Source organism: Pristis pectinata, chromosome 8, assembly GCF_009764475.1.
Source record: "Pristis pectinata isolate sPriPec2 chromosome 8, sPriPec2.1.pri, whole genome shotgun sequence".
Classification (NCBI taxonomy): domain Eukaryota; kingdom Metazoa; phylum Chordata; class Chondrichthyes; order Rhinopristiformes; family Pristidae; genus Pristis; species Pristis pectinata.
Genome location: NC_067412.1, coordinates 71,378,369 through 71,401,899, shown reverse-complemented (window position 1 = coordinate 71,401,899; position 23,531 = coordinate 71,378,369). Strand labels below are relative to the sequence as shown.

The 23,531-nt window shown below is 38.9% G+C and overlaps 1 long non-coding RNA gene across 1 annotated transcript in view; it reads right to left on the bottom strand.

Moving 5' to 3' along the window:
• The window catches only part of LOC127573017 (uncharacterized), a 28,416-nt gene that overhangs the window by 3,426 nt on the left and 1,459 nt on the right, over positions 1–23,531 (bottom strand). The gene's annotated exons all lie outside the window — the stretch shown is intronic.

Here is a 23,531-nt window from a genome sequence, read left to right as displayed (position 1 = left end):
CTGTGTTCATTCCAATAATAACTAAAGGTAGCCTCAGTCCTTTTTTGTAAATGATTAAGTGTATATATTTAGAAACAGTTGTGTGCTTTCAGCAGATGTGGATTGGACACTACAGATATCAAACTGGCAGCTATTGTCATCATTAGAAATTTCAGTCACAATAGGCTGAAGATAGGCATTCCATTTGCAGTCAGCATTTGAACATGTGGTAAAAGGAATATGGTGATGTATTCTTGGTAGGTGCATTAGAATAAAGGAGTAGTACAAACTGCTTGATAATGAGAATGTTTGAATGATTGCGCAATTTATGATTTGCTTTGCACAGAATTTCTCATTAATGGGGCTATAATGGCTTTTGTATCATGAAGATGTATTGCAAGTTGATTGGGAGGGAAGGAATTAAATTTTTTTCAGACAGTAGTTCTCATGTTAAAATTAGTATGAAGCATGTATTCAAAACTGGAATTAGTGGATTTCTACTTAAAAGTACATACTAATTTTTGTACACTGGACTGCAGTCTACGGTAGTCCATGAGACTTATTAACATGGGTACCTCAATCACCATATATAAATATTTCTGCAATATTCTATAAGTACAGATTTACTGTTTTAAGCATTTCATTTGAAATTTGGCTTTGAAGTAAATTTCCCGGCTGAGTAACTAATTGAGGCAGTAAGATTGCAAGAAGTTTAGGGTCCAGAAAACCCAGAATTAGATTTCCCAGAAATCTGCCAAATTTAATCCTAGGGTCTGAATTTTATTTTATTATTTCATGTTTTCCCCAAAATAAATCAACCAGATTGAAAGCTATCTGTATCACGTGTAGGCCAGTGGTTCCAGGCCACATCTGAAGGATCTATGATTGGAAGGACCCAGATCAATTGAAGTAAGCCCAAAATATCATGGGGTGCAGAGGAAATGGGGACAGCTAATCAGGGAACGGAGGTATATATTGATGGCAGAAAGATAATTGGGGGAGCTAGTGTGCAGGGAAGGGCATATTGGTGGCAAAGGGTAAGTTATTGTGGCAAGGTTTATGTTGGGATGGAAGGAAACTCTCCTGCTCCTATTACCCACACAAAATTAACCCGCTCAAAGTCTTTAAGCCTTCCATCTGCTCAGGGAACCTGGTTTATCAGTCTTAAAAATAATTTGGATAAAAATGGAGCCTCACAGCATCCTTAAAACAAAATTAAGTACCAAGCCACCACCCAAGATCAGATTGGTTATCCTGGTCACCACCCTGCTTTCGTTATTACCAGAAATAGGTTGAAATTGGGATGGATGGAATGTCCATTTATTGTTTCATTTTTTTTTATATAACCCATTTCACCCGCCCTGAGCAGTAGGCAATAGGTTACCCCCAGATGAGGCCTGATTGATGAAGGTCTTCAGTTGCAGTGTGCTCAGAGACTATTCCTTATTATTGGCAAATAGACACTTAAATTGTATGGTGTTTATCAATATTTTCTTTTAATCACATTCTTTATTTTCAACATTCTATGTTTTAAATAATGCATGGGGTTTCTTTGTTCTGTGTGGCTCTAATCCTATCACAGTAGGAAAATAATTTATCTAAACCTGTGCCACTGATTACAGTTTAGAAATCACGGGCAATATTATAGGTCAGTGCTTTGAGTATAATCTTCACCTGTCTAGACTTTAATTCAGAATGTAACCAATTCAGAGATGTTAATACTCCAAGTAATATATTGTAATGAAAATGCCATACAAACGAATATTAAATCAACCAACTTTGCACTCGCCTTTCTTTTGCTCTTCCTCTTTTCTTTCTCCCTCCCTCACTCACTCCTCTCCTCTCCTCCACCTGCCTACTCCAAACAAAAATTCTTTGGTCTTCTCTCAGGTGTTCTTGCCCACGTAGCTTGGGGATATGGGAGATTTCCATTTGGAACTAATACTTTCTTTAAAAAAAAACAGTAAATTGAGTCATCTGTTGTGTAGATCAGAATTGTCTTCTATTTAGTGGTATCTATCACTATTTTAATGTTTCTGCCCGTTCTGTTGAGTCATAATCAAGGATAGGAGAAACTGAAACAGCTAGATCTTGAAAATCTCATTTGGAGTATGTGGGATTCACTGTAGCAGATGTTTCAAGTTGCTCATCAATCTGAGAGCTCACTGGAGCCCCTTTAGTTGAGAATTTAGGATTTCTATGATCAACCCCAACCATTCCAGAACTGCATAACATTACTGATCCACCAGGTGGTGACACTGTTTTGTTTAAACAGCAAACCACACGTGAATGTTTTCACTTGAGAGAGAGAGAGCATAAATATATTACAAGTATATTTCAAAACCGCATTTGTGATTGGACTGTGGGGAAAATCAATGTTTGGATCTAGCACATGGGAAAATCACACATTCTAATATCTGTTTAATTATTTTAGTCATAACCCTGAATTATGTCCCTTTACTGATTCACCAAAGTGACTCAGAATTCAATAGAATTTTCCAACATAACTACAAAGAATTCTCCCATTTTTTGTATTCTCGTGAGACAATTTTGGACTGTATATCTCCACCAGTACAAGGATTGTGTGAATGCAGGAAATATGCATGAACTCTTTCTTACTGCATGAGGGTGCAGTTTTTTTTAATGAGCAACTGAATATTTTGGCAGACATACACAATCAAGGGGATTTGGTCAACATCAGTTCTCAGAGTTATCCCTTTAATCCTATTCCCCAATTTACTCCCTGTACTCCATTCACTTTCACATGCCTACCAACTCCACCCTGATTCTTCTACCACTTTGAACAGGAGTAATTTACACCAACCAATTAGCACAGTTTAGGGATTTGGGAGGAAACTGGAGAAACTATGCAGTCACAGGCAGACCATGAAAACTCCACACAACTCCAGAGTTCAGGATTGAACTCTGGCTGACCTCTGGAGCAGTGAGGTACCAAAACGCCTACTGTGCCACGGTGCTAACCTTATGAAAAACTGGCATACAACCAGTTTCATGGCAGAGCTTCACTACATGCAAATTCCCTTGATTGTTTATGTCTGCCAAAATACTCAATTGCTCATTTAAAAAAAAAACTGCATCCTCATGCAGTAAGAAAGAGTTCATGCATATTTCCTGCATTCACACAATCCTTGTACTGGTGGTGATGTACAGTCCAAAATTTAGAGCAGCACAGTCTAGCCTCATGAGATCAGTGTAACTGATTTTTCTTTGATTTTTTTTTGTTTTTTTTAAAAGCAGACTTCTTTTTGAGACTTGCACTACATTTAAATGAAAAGTTCAGTCTTGTTACCTCAAATGTAATTTGAATCCTAAATTATTAAAACCAAAATTTAAGCGATAACTTTATAATTTAAAAAAATTCTTCAGTTCCATTTCAATCATTCCCTAATTTATTACTGTTCTTTCATTTTAAATCTTTGATTAAAACAGCATTCTGTCTAATCTAATTCTTTCTCTACAAAATATTAGTTTTAAAATTCCTTGGTTGCCTTTCATTTAGAGTTTTAATTTTAAGTATCTATTTTGAATTCAGAAACCATATTCATTAAAACCATAAAACTCACCTTGAAGATTTTGAACCATAGGGATTCTAAGATTTAGACAGCTCCTGTCACAAAACCAGCCAAGTGGATAAGTTGAAACCATGTCAGTTTGGTCATATTTCCAAGAAGGTTAGTTAGAACATGTGCACCAATATTTAAAGATTTATAAGCTGTTTTTTTTTCCACATTGCACTCTTCAACCTATAAATTTTTGTTCATGGGGAGGGGGGTGGAGGTGAAGACAGAAATTGCAGTCTGCCAGCACAGAAAAGGAAAACCCTACCTACATAACCCATGTTACTTCTTAATCAAGTTTAATTAAAAGATGTTCTGCCCATTGTGATGCATATTGTTCCTAACCATGTAGATTTTACCCATTTCTTATTACTTCCCACGCCCTTCCAATTACAGCTTTGATGAACTAATAAAGATTAACAGTTTATATATGGTGCAGCACTCCCAACAGTATTGCCGTGTTATTTCCTGCTGAGGAATTTGAACCCACAGCCTTTGGACTAGGGTGAAAGTGCTGCTAATCAAGCCAATCTGTAGGGATCTATGACTGTTTGAAAGAATGTAGTGTGCATTGTCATTTGATCCAATCGTAACCAGAAAATTCATTCTCCCAGTGACCTCCCTTGTGAAGGCAGTGGTGGTGAAGATTGACTGTGGGAGGGGGCAGGGGAATGATTTGGGTTTGCTGAGGATGGAGTTTGGTTGGGAGCTAAGAAGCATTATTAAAGGAAATCCTTCAAATGTACAAATCTGTACATTTCCAGAACTTTCCATGACATATTGGAACTTGAAACATAAATTGTGGCAAACAAACCCAGACATTTCAAAAAGTGAGCAAGGTGAGGATCTCTGAGAACTTAACCATATCTGTGCAAAATTATCCACCCCCTCCACTTGTCATTTGGGGAATCTCCAAGGCTTTGGTATTGAAAATAGACTCGTGTACACTGAGCACCATCTTACTGCTCTTTCAATTGGTGTTTTGATGTTATTGTCTGGAAGTATCATTGTGATGTCTTTAATCAGTTCTGAGAAAGTTGATTTGATGGTGTTAGGACTGTGTGGGGGCTCAGAAGTGTGGGATACAGATTTGCATTGGCATTGAACAGCTATTATTGACCTCCTGTCAATGTCTGGAATGATATATGGTAGAAATGCTACATCTCTCGCTCACGTGTATGTGTGTGTGTTTGTGGGGGGGGGGGGGGGGGGGGGGGAGGGAGGCCAACAGATAAAATTTAGAGAAAAGCCATTAGGTTTCAGTTCAAAACAACAGGTTGTCAGGGCTCAATGAAAAATGTAGGTGGAGAGGAGAGAAATATTAAATAAAAATTGGAAGAAATATTTAAGTGGATAGATTGCCCAAGTGCTACAAGTTAAGGCCATCATAGGACATTATTTTGGAAAAGTAATTCATCACATTTTCTTGATATTTATCCCAAACACTGATATCCAGTACTGATTAGGAAGCAACAAAATACACAGGTTCATGATGTGCAGCGTGGTATCATGAAGCTGAGCCTTTGCACAAAGCCAAAGTACATGAAGCCTTTACCAAATTAAAGCTGAGAATTGCACAGCACCCAGCAAGAGAATGCAGTGCAGTGATTTTGAAATCTACTAAAAAAAAATACTTTTAACTGAAGAATATATAAAAAACTGTGAATAATTTATTTTTTTACTGTATATAACAACCCAATTTGACTAATGTTAAATGTTTGGATATATCTATAGTCCAAACATTTTTTCTTTGTGTAGCTTTGAAAAACAAAAAAAATCAAAAATGTAGATATTTGAAATATGGTGATAAGATAGTAAATCGTTAGAAAACATTGACATCTTTCAAAACAAGTCTGCTTCCAGATTAGACATAAGTCTCTGCCTCTTCATTACACACAGTTGGCTATAAATTCATAAGGGTCAAATGTGATGCAAATTGTTTTAATCTTTGTGTGATATTTAGCTTAGGAATATCTAAATGCAATTGTAATATCTATTCTATGAAACACCTGATTAAACAACTTTATATTGTATATATTATGATTCATTGTGAATTGTGTTTAAAATTTTAAAGCAACTCAATGGAAAATTAGTCATTGTCAACAATGCAAATGTCAACTTAGATTTGGGCTTTTTTTTAAAATTAAGACTTTTTTTGTCTCTGATACAGTTATGACTGAATTATTAATTTGAAAAGTTAGATTTGGAATCTTCAAATTTAATTTATAGCTATAAAATAATTAAGCCCCATTTGTTTTAGACTTGGTCTAACCCTTGGTAAAACCCTGTTGGTCATTTGCATTTAAGTAGCCAAGTGTATGAAATATTTAGATTTGAGCAGAGATATGGATCTTGGCCTCACTGGCTCAGAAGTTTAGTTTCAAAAAATAAATCCACCCTTCTCCAAAAAATTTGTCCTAATTTCAATTACCATGTCTTCACTAGTGAAATCATTTTCTTAATCACTGTCCAATTTCTCCATCTACTTAAATTCAATACTACACTGTCTTGCCATGCACGTCGCAAATAAGATAGAATGTGCATGGGAATCAAAGAATAACACTGGTGAATAAAATTGTACTGGGACTATTAACATAAAGTGCAGCATCAAACAAAATTGTGCCTTCAAATGTTTGGAGGCATTTTAACAAAATTGTCATAAACTGATTTATGTTATTGACAAAATCAGCAAAGTTTATATCATGTTTCACTAGATGTAGAACTTGGTCAGAAGTGACTGAGAGCAACATTATGGAATATTATCTGAAGTATATTTCTTCCAATATTTGACTTTGTTTTGACACTTTAAATGAAATCTTTGATATGCAAATTTATGTATTTGAGTTTTATAATTATTTTCCATAAGGAAACTTGAGAAAGTTCCCCTTGAAGCAAAACTCAAGATGTATACCAGTCTTTGCCTTCGTGTGTGTGAGAGAAAGGAACATTATGAATATGTAAGTAAATAATGTGCATATATAAGCTGTCCCATGGAAGATAAAATCCCCATTTTGCAAAATCCCATTAGAAACCCTTGGATTAAGCTCTGTAATTTGTGGATGTTTCCAAAATTCCAATAAAGTTCTGCAAAATTGTTAAGGCTGTGTTGAACACTATTAAATGCATCAAATAATTTTTAAATAAGTTTCTTCACGTATGGTTTCTTTAACAAAGTGAGAAGTCATATCTGTAGGAAAGTTACTCGTACTACTCCAAATCCAGAAAGATGTAAAAATGTTACCAAAAGCAATTGAAAGTTGCTATATTTGTCTCGCTGAACAAGCTAGGCAAAAGTTCCAGCATGGATTGAAGAATAACAAACCAAGCAATAAACCTGTCTGAATTGTCACAATGGCTCAAGTCTCAATGTATGAATGCTGGCAAAACTCAGTCCAGGAGTTGTCACTATTGCGTTCTGGTATTTGAAATCTCAGTTCCCCTTTCAGAAGGATTATTTGAATGTGGTTTCTCCATTACATTATTTACTTGTGCCATGCCACTGTTGTAATCTTCCAGAAATTTCCTCTGTTTATCTGCTCTAGGCCTTGCCTCAGTTAAGCTCTCAGTCAATAGGGCTGGGGGCACAAGACTGATTTTGCTGTCTTAAGTTCTACAGTTATTTATTTTTGTCAATTTACCAAAATATCAAATAGTTAAGTACCTCAAGATGATGTAAACTTTTTTTTGGTGGATTGGGTCTAAAATAGTTTGAGAACAACAGTTGGATGTAACATCTTGCCCATTTTTGGTTATTATAGGTAATATCTGCTGTTTACTGTCCTATGCAGCCACTATTTTCCCCTCTGCAGATCTCTCTATATTAATCAATGTAAGAAAATTATAGAAACCACTAGATGGCAATATGCTACCAAATGAATTATGATCTCTCAAATAAACTGGAGATTTCCCTTTGGGATTATTTTCTCCCCCAGGGAATATTGTGGTTGTTTTTTTTTATTTGAATCTGCACTAATATTCATACCAATTACTCTAGTGACTCGCTACATATGAATCAAGACGATGTCTTTTCTTTCACTCAGGGAAACATAATCAATTTGACAGTTGCTGCCTGATCTGCTAAGTATTTTCCATCAGCTCCTCAAAATATCAATAAAGCAGAAGGGCCTATTTCATTAAGGACTAAATGAAATGGGTCATTTTTTTCTTTTGATGTTTTAAAATATGTTACACAGGTCCAAGGCTGGGGGTAAGGGAAATTGGCAATTATGGTCTGAGGATAGAAGCCAGGGATGGAGACTGGGTAAGGGTAGGGATCATGTAAGTCTTGCAGGATGTGGGAGATCAGGGTGGCTGCCAGTATCCCCAATGACTTCAGTTGTAGGAAGTGTGCCAAGCTGCAGCTTCTGACTGACCGTGTGAAGGAACTGGAGCTGGAGTTGGACGTACTTAGGATCATCCGAGATGCTGAGAGCATCATAGATGAGAGTTTTAGTGAGGTGGTCACACCTAAGGTACAGGCTGCAGATAGTTGGGTGACCACCAGGAGAGGTAAGGGGAAGAGACAGTGCAGGGTCCCTCTGTTGCCATTCCTCTCAGCAAAAAGTATACCCCTTTGGATACTGCTGGGGGGGGGGGGGGGCTGGTGGAGATGACCTATTCAGACACAGCAGCAGCAGCCAATTCAGTTGCTGGCTCTGAGGATCACCAGGGAAATGTAAAATCAGGCAGAGCAATAGTGATAGAGGACTTGATGGATAGGGGGGCAGACAGGAGATTCTGTGGCCACGAGAGACGCCAGTATGGTGCGTTGCCTCCTGGGTGCAAGGATTGAGGATGTCTCAGGGCGGCTGCAGAGCATTCTCAACAGGGAGGGTGAGCAGCCAGAGGTTGTGGTGCATGTTGGCACCAATGATATAGGTAGAAAGGGGGATGAGGTCCTGCATAGGGAGTTAGGAGAGAGGCTGAAAAGCAGGACCTCAAAGGTAGTAATCTCTGCATTACTCCCAGTGCCATGTACTAGTCTGGACAGGAATAGAAAGATAGAACAGATGAGCTGAGGAACTGGTGCAGGGCACAGAGTTTCAGGTTCTTGGATAATTGGAGCCTCTTCTGGGGCAGGAGTAACCTATACAAGAGGAATGGGTTGCACCTTAACTGAAGAGGAACCAATATCCTGGCTGGGAGGTTCACTGGTGCTTCTCAGGAGGGTTTAAACTAGTTTGGCAGATGATGGGAACCAGAGCACCAGGTCAGAAAGTAAATGAATTGAGAGGAAGGTAGAGGTCGTGACCAGTAAGAACAGGCAGGAGCAAAGTAATAGACACAATGGGACGGATGGGTTGAAGTGTGTGTATATTAATACTAGGAGTATTATATGTAAGGGTGATGAACTTGGAGCATGGATCAGTACGTGGAACTATGACGTTGTGGCCATAAGAGAGAATTGGTTGAGAGAGGGACAGGAATGGATGCTTAATGTTCCAAGGTTTCAATGTTTTAGAAAAGATAGAGAAGGAGGTAAAGGGGGAGGGGGTTAGTTGCACTATTAATCAGGCACAATATCACAGCTACACTCAGAGGGAACATAATGGAGAGCTCATCCACTGAGTCTATATGGGTAGAGCTCAAAAATAAGAAAGGTGCAATCACTTTGATGGGATTATACTACAGACCACCCCCCCCCCCCAATAGCCACTGAGACATTGAGAAATAGATATGCAGATAGATTAGGGAAAGGTGTAGAAACAACAGGGTTGTTGTAGTGGGTAACCTCAACCTCCCTAATATAGACTAGGACCTCCTTAGTGTAAGAGGTTTTGACTGGGCAGAATTTGTTAGGGGCATCCAGGAAGGTTTCTTAATCAGTATGTAGATAGTCCAACAAGAGGAGGGGCTGTACTGGACCTGGTGTTGGGTAATGAGCCTGGCCAGATGACTGACCTTTCAGTGGGAGAACAGTTAGGGAACAGTGACCATAACCCCTTAAGTTTGAAGATAGCTGTAGATAAGGATACATTTGGACCTTGTGGGAAAGTATTAAATTGGAACAGGGCAAATTATGAGAGCATTAGGCAGTATCTAAGGAGAGTTAACTGGGAACAGCTGTTTTTGAGTGTCCACATCTGTCATGTTTAAAGACCAACTGCACAGAGTACAGGACGGATATGTTCCAGTAAGAAGGAAGGACAAGGATGGAAAAGTATGGGAACCTTGGATGACGGGAGAGGTGGTGAATTTAGTCAAGAAAAAGGAAGCGTATGTAAGGTTTAGGAAGCTAAAATCAAACAGAGCCCTTGAGGATTATGAAGGAGCCAGAAAAGAACTCAATAAGAGAATTAGGAGTGCCAGGAGGGGCCATGAAAATTCCTTGGCAAGTAGGATTAAAGAGAATCCCAAGGCATTCTATACACACATCAAGAGCAAAAGGATAACTAGGGAGTGGGTAGGACCACTCAAGGTTAAAGGAGTGAGCATGTGCTTGGAGGTGGAAGATGTGGGAGAGGTCCTAAATGAGTACTTTGCATCAGTATTTACCAAGGTGAAGGATAGGGAGGTCAGTGTGGAGTGTGCTAATGTGCTAGGGTATTTTGAGATAAAGAAGGAGGCAGTGTTGGGTCTTTTAACATTAAGGTGGATGAGTCCCGAGGGCCTGATGGGTTATACCCCAGGTTACTGAGAGAGGCAAGAGATGAGATTGCTGGAGGCTCGACCAATATCTTTGTGTCCTCTCTAGCCAGAGGCAAGGTCCAGAGGACTGACAAAAAGCTAATGTTTTTCCATTATTCAAGAAGGGAAATAGGGATAATCCTGGAAACTATAGAACGGTGAGTCTCACATCAGTGGTAGGAAAGTTACTGGAGAGGATTCTTAGGGATAAGATTTCTTTTCAAACTTTTTATTAGTTTCCAAATTAATACAGATTAATATATAACATCAGTGATTGTACATGTAATACAAAGAGATCAAGAGAGCAATCATGACATAGATAATCATAAAAAGTAAGAAAATATAAAAAAATCTTTAGATCTCACAATCTCTTAGTAGATGAATATAATATAAAAGAGAAGAAAGAAAAAGGCTTATTGCATATATTAAAAAAATCCCCAAATCAATAAAAAGAATTGTAAATAATATAACAAACTAAACTATAAAGAAAATTTCAAAAAAAAAGAAATGAAAAAAGAAAGAAAGAAAAAACTGGACTGAAATTTCTCAATAAAAACAGAGCAATATTATGTTGTCAACGCTGTTCCTTTAAATTGAAAAGTTATTGAAGAGGGATCTATATCATATGAAAGTATTGAATAAACGGACTCCAAATGTCTTCAAATTTAAGCTAAGGATCAACAGTACCACTCCTAATTTTTTCCAAGTTTAGACATGATATAGTTTAAGAAAACCACTGAAAAGTAGTAGGGGGTATTGGATCCTTCCATTTAAGCAAAATGGATCCTTTGGCCATTAATGTGACAAAGGCAATCATACGGTAAGCGGAAGCAGATAAATGGCGAGACTCTATCATTGGTAGTCCAAAAATTGCAGTGATAGGGTGAGGTTGTAAATCAATATTCAATACAGTTGAGATAATGTTAAAAATGTCTTTCCAATATTTTTCCAAAAGAGGACAGGACCAAGATTTATGAGCATTTAGAAAACCATGGCCTAATTAGGGGCAGTCAGCATAGCTGTGTGCAGGGAAAGTCATGTCTTACTAACTTGATTGAGTTTTTTGAGGAGGTGACGAAGGTGATTGATGAAGGTAGAGCTATGGATGTTGTCTACATGGATTTTCATAAGGTACTTGACAAGGTCCCTCATGGGAGGTTCATCCAAAAGATTAAGATGCGTGGGATCCACTGTGAATTGGCCATTTGGATTCAGAATTGGCTTGTTCATAGAAGACAGAGGGTAGTGGTTCATGGGATTTATTCTGGCTGGAGGTCCATGACTAATGGTGTTGGGATCCATACTAGGACCTCTGCTGTTTGTGATATATATAAATAACGTGGATGAAAACGTAGATGGGCGCATTAGTAAGTTTGCAGATGATATGAAGACTGGTGGTGTTGTTGGATAGCATAGAAGATTGCCAAAGGATACAGCAGGATATTGATCAGTTGCAGATACAGGCGGAGAAAAGGCAGTTGGAGTTTAACCTGGCCAAATGTGAAGTGTTGCACTTTGGGTGATCAAATGTAAAGGGATAGTACACTGTTAATGGCAAGATCCTGAACAGTGTTGATGTGCAGAGGGATGTTGGGGTCCAAGTCCATAGCTCTCTGAAAGTGGCTAGACAGGTTGAAAGGGTGGTAAAGAAAGCATATGGCATACTTGTCTTTATTAGTCGAGGAAATTAGTTCAAGAGTCAGGAAGTTATGTTGCAGCTTTATAAAACTCTAGTTAGGCCCCATCTGGAGTACTGCATGCAATTCAGGTCGCCCCATTACGGGAAGGATGTGAAGGTTTTGGAGAGGGCACAGAAGAAGTTTACCACGATGCTGCCTGGATTAGAGGGCATGTGCTATAAGGAGAGGTTGGACCAAGTTGGGTTGTTTTCTCTGGAGCGGTGGAGGCTGAGGGGAGATCTGATAGAGGTTTATAAGATTATGAGACGCATAGATAGAGTAGACAGCCAGTATCTTTTTCCCGGGGTTGAAATGTCTAATACCAGAGGGCATGCATTTAAGGTGGGAGAGGGTAAGTTCAAAGGAGATGTGCGGGGCAAGTTTTTTTTACACAGAGTGGTGGGTGCCTGGAATGCACTGCCAAGGGTGGTGGTGGAGGCAATACGATAGATGCGTTCAAGAGGCTCTTAGATAGGCACATGAATGTGCAGGAAACGAAGGGGTATGGATATTGTGTAGGCCGAAGGGATTAGTTTAGTTGGGCACTCGATTACTGATTTAATTAGTTTGGCACATCATCATGGGCCGGAAGGCCTGTTCCTGTGCTGTACCGTTCCATGTTTTATGTTCCAAGTGATTAGGGAGACTGGTCAGGTGAATGGGTTGCAAGGTTGGGGGAGATGAGTACTTCAACTGTGAGCACCTTGGCAGACTGGAGACATGGAAATCATGTCAAGCATACAAAGGGGAATTGTGACTGGAATTGCCTAGTTGAATTTCTGGAGTGATACAATTCAACCCAGAAGTGAGTTCCACTTTGGATAAAGCCATTTTCAGTCATGCAGCATTGAAAGAAAAAATAATGGTACACATCCAGGTTTTTAGACTATTGGCTTGCCACTTAAGGTTACTGGATAGCTATTAAACTCTGGTTCCTAATCACAAACTTGATATTTGCCTTCATAATGTATGGAGAGCTTTATTTTCTTTAAAGTATGTAGCAGGATTTGATCCTGTACTCTTCCTCATCCACATAGCTTAATATGTCATCTGAGTATAATCTACAAATGTGGAAAGGACTCAATCAGCTTGGGTGAGGATCTTGACTGTTTGTAATTTAAAACTGCAGACAAGCAAATCCGGGCAGGAAAGAAGTGAATATTACCATTCTCCTCTTTACCCCCTCTTTGTATACTAAAAGTCTCATACCACCTATCCCAGACATCCCTATCCCAGTTCCCCAATTCAATATGGGTGCTAAAACTTTGTCGTGCAATTAGGGTATCTTGGTTTTAAATCCCAATATGTCGCCAATCTGATTTGGGAGGGGTTATTACTGAAACCATAGGTTGTGAATTCCAGTGCCTTGAGCACAGTTAATACAGGACAGATCCTGCAGACCGGGGGATCCCATGTTTTATTATTGTTACGTGCTGAACTAGTTGATTGTGATATTTCCCTTCAAGGCAATGAAGAAAAAGCAATTAAAACATGAAGCAATGTAATCCTGAATGGAAACTCCTGACCAACACTAAATTCCACAACCATTTCTTTTTCTATTTTCTTCTGTAACTAACCATTTTATCAACACACCAGACCAAATTCTGGACATTCAACTTTGCATGTCCCAACTCCTTATTATACTATAATCCTCCAGAATACTCTGAACCCAATAACTGTATCTGCATATTATTACCCACTTTTTCTGTATTATGTATTAATTATAAAAATACTCCCAATTTCCTCAACCTATACAGGGAAGGATGAATAGCAGAATGAAGGAGTGAGTGTAGGAATGAATACTACTGTGAAAATGTGGAGTTTAATTGGAACTGAATGTACTGGAGTGTATTAGCCAAGCTGGAAGGATTTTCTGTTTGGGAGAATGAAAGTTAAAGTTCCTTCTGTGCAAAAGACAAATTATTTTTTTTTAGCAGACCATTATTTTGTTTCACCTCTTATCAAAATCTTTTTTTTAGAAGCTTATAATAAAAATTGTCCTAGGAGTATGCCCTCCCCCAAAAATCTACAAATGTTGTTCTTTGTGTTTGTACTTCAATACATGTGAAAAATATTATGAAATCATACTGCTTAAGTTACAAAAGCTTTCACAGGTTTTCACAAGTAATGGCTGCAACTGAGTTGTCAGCCTTTTTGAGATTTTGTTATGTCAGCTTTCTTAAAACAAAAAGCTTTTTTTAACTAGTTCTCCAATTTAACATTCAATTTAACCACTCCTGTACAAAGGCAAATAATGTAGTCAGTCACTCGATAACCTTGATTCAAATTTTGGGAAAAGACCCAATTACCAGTCATTGGAAAATCCACACTGTGAAAAGCTACCTTGGGTATTGTTAACCATGCCAATTGTAGCTTTGCCAAGAATACATACAAGTAAGTGAACAAAAATATATAATCTGGGAAAATTATGTATTTTTGAAGTGAAATATAAACAATCAAGTAGCTAGATCTTGCCAACAGCTTCCATTTATATAGCTAAAGAAATGTAGCAAAAGCTTCCCATTGTGCTTCTTGGGAACATTAGCAAACAAGAAAAATGGTGCCAACTCAATCAGGAAATATTAAGGCTGATGACCAAAATCTTTGGCAAAGAGGTAGGTTTTGTGGAGTATTTAGAGAAAAGAGAGTCAAGGGAATTCCAGAGCTTAATGCAATCATCAATGGTGGATTGATTAAATTTGAAAATGCTTAAATTGCTATAACTACAAGAACACTGATGTCCATTTGGGTTATGGGCTGGAAGGGATTCTAAAGATAATAAGGGATGGGGCCATGGAAGGATTTGAAAGTAAAGATTAAAAACTTAAAAATTTTGTGTTGTTTAACTGGAAATCACTGTAGATAGGTCTTTGAATGACATAGTGGAGGGGAATTTTATTTTTCAGGATGTGGTCCTCACTGGCAAGGCCAGCATTTATTTGCCATCCATAGTTGTTCTTGGGAAGATGGTAGTGAGCTATCCTGAACAGCTGCAGTCCTCCATGTAAAAGTACTCCCACAATGCTGTTGGGTAGGGAGCTCCTAGATTTATAACAAGTTACTATGAATGAGTGGTGGTAAATTTCCAAGCCAGGATCTCATACAACTTGGATGAGAACATGCAGATTATGGGGCTGTTCTTATTGTTCTTTAAGGTAGAAGCTGAGTGTTTGGTAGGTGGTGTTGAAGTAGCCTAGACAAATAGCTGCTGTGCATTTTGTAGATGGCACACACCATAGCCACTGTTCACTGCTGGTGGATGAATGAATGTCAATCCACTGAGCATCTTTATCCTAAATGGTGCAAAGCTTCTTGAATGTTTCTGTAGCTGCGTTAATCCAGGCAAGTGGATAATATTCCATTATGCTACTGACTTGGACCTTTTAAATGGCAGAAATGCTTTGGGGTGACAGGAGGTGAGTTATTTGCCATAGGATACCCAACCTCTGACCACTTTTATAGCCACACTATTTGTGTGGCTGGTTGAACTGAATGTTTGGTCATGATGACCAGCAGGATGTTGATGGTGAGAGCAATGAAGATGGTAATTCCACTGAGTATCAAGGAAAGGTGGTTCAAACTCTGTCTTGAGGAAGACAGCTGCTCCCCTGCACAAACATAACTTTCTACTTTGTAGCCCATCTGAGTGTCATCCAGATCTTGTTTCATGCTGATATGGACTGTTCCATTTGCTGAGGACCTGCAAACAGAATTGAACATGGTGCAATCATCACTAAACATTCCCACCTCTGAACTTACAATGGTGGTTGGATGGAATGAAACAGCAAGAACAGGTTGGGCCCAGGACATTGCTCTGAGGAAATCCTGCAATCATGTCCTAGGGCTGGAATGATAGACCTCCAACAATCACAGCCATCTTCCTTTGTGCAAGGTATGGCTCCAACTGTTGGAGTGTTTTCACCTTGATGTCCATTGATTTCAATTGTACAAAGCTCTTTGATGCCACACTTGGTCAAATGGTATCTTAATGTCAAGCGCAGTCACTCTCACCTGAACACTGGAATTCAGCTCTTTGATCCATATTTGGACCGAGGCTTTGACGAAGTCTGGGGCCAATTAGTTGTGGCAAAACTCAAATTAAGTGTTGCTGAGCAGGTTATTGGTGAGTAAGTGCTGCTTAATGGCAATGTCAATGAGACCTTTCATTACTTTGCTGATGATTGAGAGTAGAGAAACATGCAGTAATAAATCAGTTGTTGAAAAGCAAAAAAAATACAGATGCTGTAAATCTGAAATAAAATCAGAAAGTGCTGGAAATACTCAACTGAAGGCAGCATTTGTAGAAAGAGGAACAAAGTTAATGTTTCAGGTTGATGGCCCTTTGTGAGAACTGAGAAGATTTAGAAAATGGGTGTTTTTTAAGTGGGAGAGGAGAGGGGTGGGGAGAACAAAGGCAATGGTTGTGATGGGGTGAAGACCAAGAGAAAATGAATGATATAGTTTGGTAACAACTAAGAGAGGGTGTTGAAGTCCTGTTAATGGCAGCTAATCACTTTGCAGGAAGTGTAAATAGAGGGACAACAGAGGAGAGGAAAGAAATGAAATGCTGTACATATGAGATACAGAACACAGTATTTGCTGGAAATCTCAAATAAAGGAGAGTGCAGGGAAAGACCGGCAGATCAGGCAGCATCTGTGAGGTGAGGAAAACTATTACATCAGAGCTGGCCAAACAAAAGAGCTGCAGTTGCTTGAAATCTGAAACAGAAACAGGAAATGCGGAAAGCTTTCAGCAAGCCAGGCAACATTAACAGAGAGAAAACCAGACTCGATACCCCGTTGCTGACGCCCCAAGACAATGACACCCGCACACTGAAAGGTCCTTGACTCAAAATGCCATCCTTGCTCTCTCCCTTCAATTGCTGCCTGACCTCCTGAGCACTTCCAGAATTCCATTCTCTTGCAGTAAAACTCAAGAGTTCTGATGCAAGCAGGTTAGGCTAGATGCCTGAAATTATTGAATTCATTGTTGAGCCCCGAGGGGTGTAGTGGGAAGAATTGGAAGATGAGATGGTGTTCTCAAACTTACATTGGGCTACGTGGAACAATGTAAGTAGTTGGACTGCAGGGGAGAATTAAAGTGACAAACAACTGGAAGCTCGGGATTGCACCTGCAGACTGAACGGAGTTGATCTATAAAGTGCTCAATCATTCAGCATTTGTTATAGAGTCATACAGCACAGAAACAGGCCTTGGGCCCTCATGTCCATGTCGATCATCAAGTACCCATCTATCTTATGTACCTTGGTGACTCACGTGCTCGTAGTGTGTCAATCAGAATTGCACACAATACTCTAGTTGTGGCCTAAACAAAGTTTTATAAAGTTGTACCATGACCTCCATGCCCCCACTAATCAAGGCCAGCATCCTGTAGACCTTCTAATCCAGCTGTGCTGTAATCTTCAGTGACTTATGGACTTGTACACCAAGGTCCATCTGTTCTTCAATACTCAAGACCCTACCATTCATGGCATATTAGACCTCCCAAAATGCACCACTTGGCACTTATCAGGATTAAATTCCATCTGTCATTGTTGTGCCCACATTATCAACTGATCTCTATCATCCCGTAGTCCAAGATGATCCCCCTCAACAACACATAAATTTTTGTGTCATTTGCAAACTTCATATTAATACATTTGACATTCCTATCCAAATCATTAAAGTATATGACAAATGGGAAGGGTTCCATTATTAATCTCTGTGGTTCACTGCTGGTTAAAAGCTTCTAATCACAAAAGCAACCCTCCACTCACCCTCCATCTTCTATTACCAAGCCAACCCTGGATCCCATGGGTAACCATTTGAACCAGCCTCCCCTATGGGACTTCATCAAAGGCTTACTTAAGTCCACTACATCAGCTACACTGCCTGCCACAAAACAACAAATTTCATGACAGATGTCAGTGATAATAAACCTGATTCTGATTCAATATATTTTGTTAATTCATTAAAAAACTTAATCAAATTAGTCAGACAGGATCTCCCACAAACAAAGCTGTTCTGACTATCCCTGATCAATCCCTGCCTTTCCAAGTGCAGATTAATCCTGTCCCTCAGAATGTTTCCAATAACTTCCCTATGTAGAGGGCACCATATTGTGAGCACCAAATGCAGTAATCAAAATTGGAAGAAGAGCAAGCTTTATTTCATATTTTCTGCCTGCAGACTTTTGCTTGTCAATCCCTGGGCAATTTTGGTGTAACAGTTTTTCCTCTCTCCTCAGATTCTGCTTGACCTACTGAGCTTTCAGATTTCTAGCAACTGCTGTGCTTGGTAGCTCAAAGTTCCAGCATTCTTTTTTCTTCTTTCTCTTCTGTCCTCCCTAGCTGCTGCTAGCAAGATTTCAATGCCTCTCAGTTGACACTAATTTGTATTATACATTTTCTCTTGGACTCCACTCTATCATAGACAGTCCATTTTTCTCAACTTAAAGCATTTCTAAGTTTTTCCAGTTCTGACAAAGGATCATCAACCTGTTAGCTGTTTTCCTTGCCACGGATTCTGCCTGACTGGATTGGATTTGCTCTGCTTTTTATGAACAAGATATAATTGGGCATACTCTTTGTTGTATCAAGTGCTCTCAGTTGTTTGTTGATATTGTATAGAGTGAATTGGATAGGCCAAAGACTGACTTCTGCAATAATGGGGGTCTCAGGAGGAAGCCAAGTTTCATCATCCTCTCAATATTTCTGGCTGAACATAGTTGCAAATGCTTCTGCTTTGCAGTTATCACTTGTGTCTTGGCCCATGCCATTGTTGAGAATAGAGATTTCTTGGAGATGCCTCCTCCTTTTAGCTGGTTAATTGCCTATTACAACTCACAACTAGAAGTGGCATGACATGCAAACTTTGATCTGGTCTATTGCTTGTGCAAGGTTCAGTTGAGAGGAAATCTAGAAAGTTAAAGTAAAAGGACAAGCCATGGTGTGAGAACCCAAAACGAATAATGATAACCCATTTTGTGACAGAAAGAGACAGAGTACACTAACATTAGAGTATTCCTGTAAATAGAGTATGGAAAAACATTTTAAAGACAAAATTAAAGGCTTATTATCTGAATGGACAGGGCATTTGCAACAAGATGGCACAAACAAAAATAGGTATGAACTGATAGTCATCGTTAAACAGCATAGAAACAGGCCATTCTGCCCTCCCATGCCCACCCCTACCTTTTCTCCCCATCTACACTAATCCATTTGCCCGCATTAGGAAAGTATCATTACACAAAAGTGTTTGTAAGGTGACCAATAAATAGCAAGGAAAATAAGCCATTAATGGGAGTAGTCTGTAGGTTCTAATAATAGCTACACTGAAGAAGAGTATAAATCAAGAAACAATGAGGCATTTAAATAAGGTACTACAATAATTGTGGATGACTTTAATCTTTATAAAGACTGGATAATTAAGTTGGCAACAGTAATCTTAAGAATGACTTCACAGCGTATATTCAGGAAGCTTACATAGGAGAATACATTGTAGAATCAACCAGGGAACTGGGTAATTGTAATCTGGCCGTGTGTAATAACACAAGATTAATTAATGATCTCTTAGTATAGGATCCTCTGAGGAGGGTTGATCGTAACATAATTGAATTCCACATTCAGTATAAGAGTGAAAAACTTAGGTAAGGAGTTAGTGTCTTAAAATTAAATGAAGGCTTACAGGTTTAAAGTCAGAGTGGGTTAAAGTGGATTAGGAAAATAGATTAAAAGATGGTATGTAAGCATTGGCAGACATTTAAGGTGATATTTCATAATTCTCAACAAAGACATTTTTTTTGAGAAATGAAGGCTCGACAAGAAGAAATATCCACCCATGGCTAATGAAGAAATATCAGATAGAAAGAAAAGCCATATAATGTTGCAAGATTAGCAGTGGGCCAGAAAATTGGGAAAATTGAGAAATCAGTAAAAGATAACTAAAAACAAATAGAGGAAGGAAATAGATTGAGAGCAAGTTAGGAAAAAAATATTAAAAAACAGCAGTAAGAGATTCTAAAAGTACTTAAAAAGGAAGAGGGTAGCCTAAGTAGATGTTAGTGCCTGAGAAGATCAGATAAGGGAATTAATAATGGGAAATGGCAGACATTGACCAAATATTTTCTATCTGCCTTCACAGTAGGAGGCACCTGAAGCATCCCAATAACAATAAAAAATCTGAGTGTAAATGGGATGGAGGAACTTAAGCCTCTCACTGAAGAAAAACTACTAGATCTATCTCCCAACTTACCTCATCACGGCCCTTGCACTTTATTTGTTTTCCTGCACTGCACTTTCTCTGTAGCTGCAACACTTTATTCTGCATTGTTTTCATTTTTCTTACTCAATGTACTTATGTATGGCATGATCTGTGTTGATGGCATGCAAGTTTCTTACTGTATCTCAGTACACATGACAATAAACCAACACATACAAACATACATATGTACATACAGTTCCCCTAGACATGATGGCATGCATCCTAAGGTCTTAAAACAAGTGGCTGTTGAGATGGTGAATGCATTGTGTTACGGACTAGGTTACTATTGGTGAATGTCCCTTTTAGAGCATAGTTGTGTGTGTGTGTGTGTGTGTGTGTGTGTGTGTGTGTGTGTGTGTGTGTGTGTGTGTGTGTGTGTGTGTGTGTTTGTGGCGTGCTTACGTCAACAAAAGATGAAGGACGGAATGACGTTGTTGAAGAAGTCAGTCAGAGAGAGAGAGAGAGAGAAGAGAGAGAAGAGAGAGAAGAGACACCAGCCTGCTAGTTTCTCTATCGATGGATGAGAAACAATAACTGTGTCTGTTACTGCAATCCACGTATGGATTATTTGGAGTAATCCGGTGGAGTCCACTTGGTCGTTAACCTGTGGAGGGAAACAGGTACTAGTGTGGACGGCCACGATTCAGATGCTCTTTGGGGTGAGGAAGTCACTATCGAGTAAACTGAGGTGTCGTTTGGGTTCCATCGTGGAACATCTGGATTTCGTAATTACTCTCTATGTTCTCTCTACATCTACGTCTTATCTTCAGACAACAGTGGTGGTTGAAGAAGCCTTTACTCGTGTTTCACCTTATGGCTTGCAAGAACTGAACTTTAAGAACCATTCCTGGACTTGGAGTTCAGGACTTTGCCACACACACACGATGAGTTTAATTTTGGGGTTAATGTTCAATGTTTAACATTTTTACTTCTAACATTCTAACATTTTTACTTTTATTTTTCTTATTATCATAAGTAGTTATTAATAAAGTAGTTTTTAACACTGAATCATGACTCAGTGTGTTTCTTTTGTTGCTGGTTCGTAACAATTGTTCATGATCTATCTATTCTGTAGATTCTAAAAAGGTTTCAGCAGATGGGAAAAACACAGAAGTAACACTCGTACTTGAGAAAGGAAGGAGGCAGAAAGCAGGCAAAGCCACCAAAGGATTAACAAGAGGGTTTCTGAAAAGTGTCAGTAAAGATTCGGAAGAGTGCAATCTAGTTAAAGATTTTGGGGAGAACATAATTTGGAGATAGTTATGATAGATTGCACATCTAAAAGGGTGAAAGGTGTTTTTTTTCCCCCTAGGGGATTAACCACCACATTTGAAGAAGGGTACAGTATCTGAGAAAGCAGACAAAAATATTAGATCACATAATGGCCAGAAAAAAGGAGTGTTTACGTTGTATTAGTATTAAGAGGAGGGTCTTGTGGATACAGATGAGTCTGCAGAATATGAGGGAAATAGGAGAGAGATATAGGTAAGAATCATCTGTGGGACTAGATGTGGGGCTTGGCCTGCCAGGCTAGGGGGAGTAAGGGAAGTGGCAGAGGTAGCACATGGGATAGTCCCAATCTTAGTGACAAAGAAATCCATGAGCTTCTTGCACATACAGTATTATGGAGGTGAGAGTATTGAAGACAAGGGAGAGGAATTTATAAAATCTTTGCTTTAAGAAAGCCACAGACTATCTTTCAAGTACAAAATAATCTTGAAGCTGTGAGCAGATTTGGAACCGAGAGAAAAGCCCAAATATGCTTTGCGGTCTGGCCATTTCTGATGATAAATGGCTAAACTGGTTTTCTGCTATATCCAAAAGACATACACAAATACAAACAAAGAGATAAAAGCTACATAAGTTTGATTACGTAGAAATTATTGGGATAAATGCATCCTGGGAATTATCAAAGAATATTTGTAAAAAATAGAGCCCAAAGTCAAAATCAGAGGTTGCATGGTGAGATAAAAACGATGTCAGCAGGGCAGAATTCACATTGAACATAAATGTTGTCATATTTTGGAGAATGTCACAGTGGGCATATAAAATAAATTTTTTTTAGAGAAGTGTCATATAGTGGAAAGTGGACCTCTGAAAGGTAAATCAAAGGGGTTTAGAGCTGTGCAAAATCAGTTGCAGATCAGAAAAGAAACTACACAGTTATAATATAACTTGAAATGTAAATAACTGCAAACATAATATGAAAAGCAATTTTTGCTCCATTTTTTTAACATTCTGATAGATTATCATGTTTATGATGATGTTTGCCTATCATTCAATTTAAGTTTGTTTCAGTAAGTGCTGTTCAAGCAAAATCAAAAGAAGAATTCCAGGTTCCATCAGTAACACTGGGTCTGTTCATAAAGAAATCACAGAAAATTTAACCTTTCCTGTGGAAGCAAGACCTTGGAAGTGGATATCGATGATGAATCACTTTTATTGCCAGTGAGGAAATCATTGGTGATACCTCTCTGGTACCTTGAAGTGCTTATAGGAGATAGTCCCTATCTCTGAAGTATACACACAGGTGGAATCTTTGTTGCCTGGTCGGTCAAGGACTTTATTCTCAGTTTATGGACTTGAAGAAACATGCAAGAAGCAGCATCAACCAATATTCATGGTCTCTTTTGTTCTTACAAAACTTCTGCCTGTGAATCATAGAATCGTAGAAAGACACAGTAAGGAAACAGTCCCTTCAGGCCACTGAGTCTGCTTCAACCGTCAACCACCCATTTACACTAATCCTACATCTTCCCCATATTTATTTCTCCATATTCTCATAAGCTGCCTGTAGATTCAACCACCCACCTACAGTAGGGGCAGTTTACAGTGACCAATTAACCTACCAACTCATGCATCTTTGTGATGTGGGAGGAAGCTGGAGCACCAGGAGGAAACCCACATGGTCACAGAGAGAATTCACACAGAGAGCACCCAAGGTCATATGGTGCTGTGAGGCAACAGCCCTACCAGCTGCACTACTGTACTACCCAGCGAGACAGACTCTGCACAATGTTACTATAATTTGGCTGCATTCAGAAATTTGTCTCCATTCTGTTATCCTACCAACAGACCAAAGACAGACCCAATGTCTGTGCAGACTGGTGTCAAGCAAGGCTGTGTCATCGCTCCAACAATTTTCTCATTTTTTCTCAACAAAACATTGCATTTCACTTCCAACAAGCTTCCCATTGCAGTGCAGCTAATGTACAGGAAAACGAGGAAATTGTTTAAACTATTTGCCTCCATTCCATAACTAAGGTCACTCCAATCTCAATCGCTGAGCTATAGTATGCAACTTGCATTTGCACACGTTAGGAGACCAAGCTTCAAGTTATTGTCAACTCTTTCACTGAAGTTGGAGAGAATGTGCCATATATATGCAAAATATAGGCCTACTACC